This window comes from Psammomys obesus, unplaced genomic scaffold (assembly GCF_907164565.1).
Source record: "Psammomys obesus unplaced genomic scaffold, mPsaObe1.curated_primary_1811, whole genome shotgun sequence".
NCBI classification, from domain to species: Eukaryota; Metazoa; Chordata; class Mammalia; order Rodentia; family Muridae; genus Psammomys; species Psammomys obesus.
The window spans coordinates 689122-698684 of record NW_026590412.1 but is presented as its reverse complement, the minus strand read 5'-3'; positions in this window follow the sequence as shown (position 1 = coordinate 698684).

The following is a 9563-nucleotide window of genomic DNA, read 5'->3' as shown; positions in this document are numbered from 1 at the left end:
GGGCAGGGAGGACTTATGCCTCAACCACCTCAGTATCAGACACTATAGCGTAGCCCTCTTTTTGAGCTTCTTCATTTACAAAGGAGCTGCAATCTGTATACCAGGTATAGACGGCCTGAGGCAATGTGCCCTCCTGTATGTGTGAGGGGTGGGGCAATAGTTTCTCTAAAGTTTCAGTGCAAGAATGAGATGGGGAGTTGTCAGAGTTAGGTCAAGGAAAAAGGTTTGAAATAATAAGAGGTGGACATGGTTGGAAAGTAAGAGTAGAGTCTTCTATTAATACCACTTGGAGGGTGTCACCGACCAGCAGTAACACCTGAATACCACCTGAGAGAGGGCTGGAGAGAGAGACAGGGCGACACAGAGAAGGACACCAAGTCTACCTGCTGATCAAAGTGTTGATTTAATGGACATCAGGTTAACACTTAAATAGGCAAAAAAGTACAAGCAGTTTCTCATGTAGGAGCTTTACTTGGTTAAAACATAGGAGAGCTCACTCAAGGTTACACAGAGCTTGCTGTCTGGTTACTATGGTTGCACAGAGTTTCTCAGGGTCAGAGCAGTCCGCTGTAGGACCACCAAGGTCAGTTTATGAGAGACTGGACTTTGGAAAATAGCCAAGAGGCCGAATTCCACTGCTCAGATGCCATTAACTCCAAATTTGCCATTAACTCCAAAAAGGCTGCCACAGGAGGGAAAGAACCCTAGAGGGAGGAGTCTGTAAGCCTTTATACATTAAAAGGTGAGACAGATTGTGAGAAGAGAAGACAATAATAGGTGACTCGAAAGTTAGGGTTTTTTTTTGTTTGTTTGTTTTTTTACTTTGGCATAAAGAGTTCCACAGCTGCTAAGGCACAAATGCAAGGCTCCCATCCCTGCATTGTTAGGTCTAAATTTTTTTATAGATATGCTACAGATGCAAAGGAGAGTCCCAGTTGGTGACTCAGGGCTCCAAGGGTGTATCCCTCTTTTTCTGTTACATAGAGGGAGAAGGGACCAGTTATGTCTGGGAGATGTAGGGCTGGGGCCTTAAGAAGAGCCTGCTGGTGCCTCCTGAAGGGCTTGGTAATTGGCTTAAAAAGGGGGTCATGCAAGGGGCTTAAGGCTGCCTCCTATAAGGGGCAGGCAAGAAGGAAAAAGGAAAGGAACCAGGACCATAAGAAACCAGCCACTCCAAAAAAAAAAAAACAAAAAACAAAACAAAAAAAAAAAAAACGATAAAATTCCTTCTTTAGTGGAGGGAACTGCTAGAGACCATATTAGGTCTTTTCTATCTAAGGTGATGCCCTTGTAGGTTGTGGTTATTATTAGTCCCAGGGAAGTGACCTCAGAGGTGGACATTTGGACCTTGGCGGGTAAGACCCAATAGCCACTGCTGGATAGGAAATTTAGAAGAGCAGACGTGTTAGTTTGGCTAACTTGTAGGGATGGGCTGCAGAAGAGAATGTCATCTAAATACTATATAAGTTTAAATTTAGGGAGAGATAAGGAGAGTAGATCAGAGGCTAGGACTTGGCCAAAAAGATGTGGGCTGTCCCTGAATCCCTGGGGTAAAACAGTCCAGGTAAGCTGAGTAGAGACCAAGGTGTCAGGGTCTGTCAGGTGAAGGCAAAGGTATTTTATGACTGAGCATTGAGGGGGATAGAGAAGAATGCATCCTTATCATCCAGAACTGAGAAATGGGAGGTCCCTGAGAGGACAATGGAAAGGAGAGTATAAGGGTTAACTACAACAGGGTGGAGAGGGGCGACTGCAGAGTTGAGAAGCTGGAGGTCTTGAACCAGGCAAAAGATTCCATTAGGCGTTGTAACTGCAAGTATAGGCGTGTTAAAAGGAGAGGAAGTGGGGTGAAGGGGTTTTTCTCTTAGAAGGTCAGAGATAATAGGCTTAAGTCCCCTGAGACTCTTGAGGGAAATGGTTATTGAGCTTGGGTGGTATACTGGGTGTGTTCCTGTAGCTGAATGACCACAGGGGAATGGTGCCTAGCAACAGAGGGGTTTAAGACATCCTAGACTTGGGGGTCCACTTGATAGTTTGGTAAAGGAAGCGATGTGTCACAACTAATAGGCAAGGTAGCTAGGAGAAGGAGAAGAGAGAATGTTGGTCAGCTTAGGGTCAGGAAAATGGGTGGAGTAAAGGAGATAGAGGCTTCCACTTTGGCTAAAAAGTCCCTTCCCAGTAAGGGGACTGGACAGGTTGGCATCACTAAAAAGGAATGAGTGAAGGAAACACTCCTGAAAATACAATTGAGTGGCAGAGTCCAGCAAGGCTGGCAAGGCTGTGCCCCTACTCTGACAATACATGGAGCTGGAAGGAGAGGTTAGTCTCCAATACTCCTTCACGACAGAGTAAGTGGCTCTGGTGTCCAGAAGGAAGGAGACAGGCTGTTACCATGATGATTACCCATGGCTCTCTGGTAGTGATGGCAGTGGTCGGGTCAAGAAAACCGAGTACCTTCAGTTATCATAGCCAGGTGTAGGATATCAGCTGGAGAGCAATCTGGGAGTGATGCCCCCATATCATGGGAGAAACAGTGGCAGTCAACACCCCAAAGACCTTCTTGGTGGCATTTTGGACATGGCCCTGGTGGCTTGGTGGCTTGTAGGGGTTAGGACAAAACTGAGCCCAGTGACCTTCTTGACCGCATTTGAAACAAGGACCCTGTGGTCCTCGTGCCTTAGGAGGCAAGGGAGCCTGGGTAGTCTCTGAGGCCAGTCGGATGGCCTTGGCCAACATTTGGTATTTTTGCTTTCAGGCTTCCTCATCTCTCCCATCTTAAAGGCCAGAGCTAAGAGTTCTGCCTGTGGAGTCAGAGGTCCTCTCTCCAAGCACTTAAGCTTATCCCTGATGTCAAGGTAAATCTGGGGAGAAAAAAATAGGTCATTAGGAAGGCCTTTGTAAGGCACTCCAGGAATTAAGATGGGTTTTCATTCTTGACCTGAATGACCTCCTGGAGCTTCTCATAATTAACTGGCTTGAGGGCAACCTTGTGGAGACCAGCCAGGAGGCAGGTCGTGAACTGATCTCTAGCTAAAATGCCTTCTGGGGTATTATAATTCCATTGTGGATCCTGGCTGGGCACTGCCTCAGCCTCAGCCAGGAGTGCTGTATTTGTTTGGTGAACCTCATCTGCAGGCATTTCTGTGCTCCTGAGGTAATAGGTTGTTGGTAAGAATCATATGTATGTGATGACAGGTAAGACTATAAGATTGAGTGAGATATTGAAATTCTTTAATGAAAGTAGAAGGATTAGAGATATAGGATCCCAGTCTCTTTTCTACTTGAGAGAGTTCAGTTAGTGAGAAGGGAACATGCACTGTAACTAAGCCATCCATGCCAGCCACTTCTGGCAATGGAAGAATTGAGGCTGGTTTATGTTAGTAGAAGGAGAAGAAGAAGAAGGGGACTTTGCTACAGTGCAAAAGTGGGTAACAGGGGTCTAATAGCGATTGGTGGGATGAAAGTGGGTGCCAGAGTAGAACGACTAGGACAGCCTGTTGCTGGGGAGTGGGTGAGGATTCTGGAGAAGCCAAAGAGAAAAAAGAGGAAGCAGAAGAGGAGGGAGATGCCAGAGGCGAAGAAGCTGGAGTTGAGAAGAAGCCAAAGGTTGAGGACGGTGAGGCAGAAGTTCATCAGCAGGGTCAAAGGTAGAGGACTCTTGAGGTTGAGATTTCATAGCTAGAAGAAATTGGGTGGGAGATCAAGAAAAACAGAGAGAAGATTTAGAGCAGAGAAGAGAGAAAGCTTGAATGTAAGAAACCTCCTATTTACCAGATCAGTGACAGTAATTAAAAAGATCCTGTAAAAATATTGGGATTTAACTTGCCATTAATCAGCCAATTTGAACCATTATCTAAGGAATACGTAGGCCAACTTTTATTATAGAGACATATAAGCTTAGAGGCCTTTAACTCAGGCTCTATGCAAAGGGTTTTACAATTTTCCAGAAGACATCCCATGGGGATGATGGAGGAACAGAAGAATGAGCAGTTCCCATTGGGTGGGTAATCCTCCAGAGGTGTACCAAAGGCAAGGTTTGGCTCAGTAGACTAGTGTCGTACTATCTGTTCCAATTGCTCGTCAGCGTTGGCCAGAGACCAAGGGCACAGTTGCCCATAGCAGACACCATTACCTAGCTCTAGGATTTCATAGAGGAGTGAGAGGGGGAGGGAGTGAAACTGTGCTGGTAGAGGGAAAATCTCCCCCAAGGGAAAAAGAAGCCCTGGATGGAGGTCAGCACAGAGGGTCAGCCATAGCCAGTGAAGGCCGTGGTTGGGTGTGCATCGGTCTCAAAAGGTACAAGGAAGTTGCCTGACATGCAACAATCAATCTTCCAAAGTTTATGCTGACTAATGAGGGGAAGTCACCAATCCAGCCAGTGTTGCATATAGGAGGTAGCTATCTGGTTGTCAGAAAGTAGGGTGAGGGCAGATTTGAAATAAAATAGGTTTCCAGCAGCTCCTGTGGTAGCACTGATGCTGGGAGCAGCCATCACACGGGGTGGCCGCTGAAAAAGCCTATTCCTGGTGAAATGCACCAATGTTAGGATTGTGTGGCAGAATTATATGGCAAGTTCATAAATCACGCCATGTGACTGTTTCCATGTGGGAGGTTTTATTAGAGGAAGGGGGAACGGGTCACAGTGATTGTCTCTGGGCAAGGTGGGAGAGACAGAGAGACAGAGAGATAGAGAGAGAGAGAGAGGAGAGGTGTGTCCTCTTATAAGGTGATCCAGTGCATGTGCAGGTGGTTGCAGGTGGTCTGTAGGTGGCCTCACAGATGCCTGATGTCCTGTTTGTCCAGTCCCTTAGGGGCTGGCTGTACAGCTGCCTGCTTATGGATCCCAACACTAGTCTTACATTACCCCCACACTTTTTTCTTTTTCTTTTTCTTTTTTTAGTGACAGGGTTTCTCTGTGTAGCTTTGGCAGTCCTGGATTTGGAGGCCAGGCTGGCCTTAAACTCACAGAGATCTGCCTGCCTCTGTCACCTTGAATGCTGGGATTAAAGTCATGCTCCACCACAGCTGGCTACTTTCATTCTTATGTACATGCTTGATTTGTCTTTCCTTTACTATGCTCCAAACCAAGTCTCTACTGGCTGATAGAAGAGAGACAAAGATGTATGTTCTTTCTGATTATTGGACTATTGATAGTTTATATAGAAAATTCAAAATTAAAGATACTAATAAAATGCTGATTTAACCACAATTTTGTTCACATTCTACACTTGTATTTAAAATTCTGGAGACTTTTGTAGTACTCTTTGTTTTTGTTTGGTTTTTGTTTTTGTTTTCTGAGATAGGATTTGTCTGTGTAGTCCTGGCTGTTCTGGAATTCCAGACCACGCTGGAACTCACAGAGATCCTCCTGCCTCTGCCTCCCAAGTCCATGGATTAAAGGTATGCACCACCATGCCCAGTTTCCTGTGCTTTTTTTTTTTAAAGAAATAATTTATTTAGTTCTATGTGCATTAGTGTGAAGGTGTCAGATCCCCCAGAATTGGGAGGTATAAATAGTTGTGAACTGCCATATGGGTGCTGAGAATTGAACCTGGGTCCTCTGGAAGAGCAGACAGTGCTCTTAACCACTGAGCCATCACTCCAGCCACCCCCTGTGCTTTTTTTTTTTTTTGAAGTACTCTTGTACAGAATATTCAGCCTTCTGTATAAGTCAAGCAGTAGGCCCAAATTATAAATTGAACAAATCAAGAGTATTCACTAATCTCAATGCAATTATAAAATTTCATTTAGTGATAAATGTGTTGTTTCACTGGAAGGAGATTCATATTTTATTTGTTAGGATTCCTAATTAAAATTGGTTAGGCTGAAAATTCAGTAATCACTGAATTAGGGCATATAAATTAGGGCACATAGTGGGGTGGGCGTTCAAGACAGGGCTTCTCTGTACAGCCTTGGCTGTCCTGGAACTTACTGTGTAGACTAGGCTGGCCTGGAACTTATAGATATCTGTCTGACTCTGTTGGGATTAAAGGCATGGACCACCACCTCCCAGCAAATACATAAAAGGTTTTAATTGTTACTATTATATTATTATTATTATTATTATTATTATTATTATTATTATTATTATTATTATTATTATTTTGCATTTTTTCAAGACAGGATTTCTCTGTATACCCTTGGCTGTCCTTGAATTTGCTCTGTGGCCCAGAGCTACAACTCACAGAACTCCACCTGTCTCTGCTAGGATTAAAGGCACACATCACCAATACCTGGCTTAAGAAACAGTGATTTCATTTATTTTTTTATTTTTAAATTAACTTATTTTTTATTAATTACAATTTCTTCACTTTGTATCCCAGCTGTAGATCCCTCCCTCATCCCCTCTCAATCCTACCCTTCCTCCCTCTTCTTCTCCAATGCCACTTCCCCAAGCAACTAATAGGGGAGGTCCTCCTCCCTTCCATCTGACCCTAGCCTATCAGGTCTCATCAGGACTGGCTTCATTGTTTTCCTCTGTGGCCTGGTAAGGTTGCTCTCCCCTCAGGGGGAGGTGATCAAAGAGCCAGCCACTGAGTTCCTGTTGGAGACAATCACTGTTCCCATTACTAGGGAACCCTCTTGGACACTGAGCTGCTACATCTGAGCAGGGGTTCTAGGTTATCTCCATGCATGGTCCTTGGTTGGAGTATCAGTCTCAGGAAAGACCCGTGTGCCCAGGTTTTTGGCTCTGTTGCTCTCCTTATGGAACTCCTGTTCCTTCCAGGTCTTTCTATCTCCTCCTTCTTTCATAAGATTCCCTGCACTCTGCCCAAAGTTTGGCTATGAGTCTCAGCATCTGCTTTAATACCCTGCTGGGTAGAGTCTTTCAGAGGCCCTCTGTGGTAGGCTCCTGTCCTGTTCCCTGTTTTCTCTATCTTCTGATTTCCATCCTGTTTGCCTTTCTGAATAAGGATTGAGCATCTTACCCAAGGTCCTCCTTCTTGCTTAGCTATTTTAGGTATACAGATTTTATTATAGAAACAATGATGTTTTTTAATTTAAATTTTTATTAGTTTATTCACTTTGTATCCTTCCTCTAGCTCCCTCCCACCTCCCCTCCCAATCCCACTGTCTCTCCCCCTTTTCTACCCATGCCCCTCCCCCAGTCCACTAATATAGGAGATCTTCCTCTCCTTCCCTCTGATCCTAGTCTATCAGGTCTCATCAGGACTGCCTGCTTTGTCTTCCTCTGTGTCCTGGTAAGGCTACTCCCCCCTCAGGAGGAGGTGATCAAAGAGCATGCCAATCAGTTCATGTCAATGATTTTAATTGAAGTGCATTTGTTGTCTTTTGAGTGTGTTGATCTTTTGAGACAGGTCTGGCTATGTCATCTTGGTTGACTTCAGAATTGTAGCAATCTCTCTGTCTTAGCCTCTTAAGTGTTTAGATTAAAGGTATATGCATCCTTGTCTGGATTTCATGTTTTTAGTGGGAACTCCTCTTTTGGAAAGTAATCCATATTTTTCTTTGTGGCAGGCATATCTGTTTGTGAAGGATGTGTGTGTGTGTGTGTGTGTGTGTGTGTGTGTAATTGACCCATCACCAAAAAATATTGTGACATTATTTCAGAAACACTTTCTTTTTGTTTCTTTTTCTGTTTGATACTTTCTCCCTTCCCTTTTTCTTCCCTCCCCCTTCCTTTCTCTTTTATTTTTAGAGGGCTCATATGTAGCTAAAGCTGACCTACCATTCCTGATCCAACTGCTAGGATTATGAACATGTGCTACCATGCCTGGCATCAGGTTTTATTTTGGGGGTGAAGAAGGTATTGATGTTTTGAGATAAGATTTCTAGCCCTATCTATAGGCTGGCTTGAAACTCATTATCTAGTCCATGCTGACTTTATAATCCTGCCTATACTTCCCTAGTGCTAGGATTGTTTGAGTGTACCACCATATCTAGTTTACAAAGTGCCATGATAAAACCTAGGACTTCCTACATGGCAGGCAAGCATTTTACCAACTAAACTGCAATCCCAATCTCTGTTTTTTGTTTGCTTTTGAGACAAGGCTTTATTCCACTGTCCAGGAAGTCCTTAAACTTATGGTAGTCCCCGTCTTCTGAACACTGAAATTACAGTCATGAGCTACAATGTTCAGCTAGTTTTTAATTTTTTTATTTAAATTTAAATTTTTATAATACTCTAAAAACTCTTAATTTATGGTTGAAAACCACACTGCATGGTATTTACCTAAGTGAACTGAAAGTGTATTTACATTTAAGAGCTCATGCATGATATTTATTGAAGCTTTCATATTTTTTTTGTTTTTTTGTTTTTTCAAGGCAGGGTTTCTTTAGATAGCCTTGGCTGTCCTGGACTCTTTTGCAGACCAGGCTGGCCTCAAATTCGCAGAGATACACCTGCTTTTGCCTCCCTGAGTACTGCAATTACAGGCATGCACCACCATACCCAGTAAACAAGATGTTACTTTGTAGGTGAATAAGCTATTTCCAAATAATGGAATGTTATACAGTGTTAAAAATAAATCCATATTGACCTATAAAAACATGGAGCAAACATAAATATGTTTTAGTAAGTAAAAGAAGCCTGTGTATAAATGTTTGTTGCATGTGTCTAACGGGGTGATGTTCTAAAAAAACAATGGTATATAGAGGAATTTTAATCCAGCAACATGGCTACTCTGGCTAGAATACAGACATTCCTTTAATCTCAGGAGACAGAGGCAAACAGATCTCTGAGTTCAAGGCCAGCCTGGTACAGAGCAAGTTTCATGTAAAGAAAAGTTTAGAGCCTAGAGCCCAACATGGTGGCATAAGCCTTTAATCCCAGTACTCAGGGAGGCAGAGACAGGCTAGATCGCCGTGAGTTCAAGACCAGCCTGGTCTACAAAGTGAGTTCAGGACAGCCAAGGCTACAGAGAAACCTTGTCTTGAAAAACCAAAAAGAAAAAAGAAAAAAAAGTTTAAGTAGGTCCACTCCTTTAATCCCAGCACTCAGGAGACAGAGGCATGCAGATCTCTGAGTTCTATTTAGGTCTGTTCAGGACATTTGGTTGAGTCAGTGAGGTGAGAGGCAGTGCAGTAGAGCTAAGTTCTTGCCAGTTCAGTTTGTGGAATTCAGAAGCAGTTTTACTAGGAGAGTTTTACAGAGACAGGTTAAATGGAGAACATGCTAGATACATGTGACAGAAAGAGCCAGAGAATGAAAAGAAGCTAGAAGATTAGAACAGATTGCTAGAATTGATTTTAGGCAAGCAGAGCTATTCAGTGAGAAACTGATTTGAATCAATCAGCTTAGAGAGGACTTTGAGCCAAAAGATGTGAGCTGAACAAGCAAGCTATGAGCTCAGTAAGAACAAGAAAGGGTGAGCTTATTCAGCATCAAGTCTCAGAGGCTAAAAACATTCAAGGCCTAGATTAGATTTTAAGTAGGCTTAGAAGCTTCCAGGACTAGGCCCATATTAGCAGGTGGAGGCAGTAAGCTTTACAGATGACAATTGCATGAAGAGAATAAAAGACACTTTTGCAATGATAAGACTATACAAAGAATATAAAGAAAAAGATTTGTTTACAGGGAAATGGGATAAAAAGAGGATGGA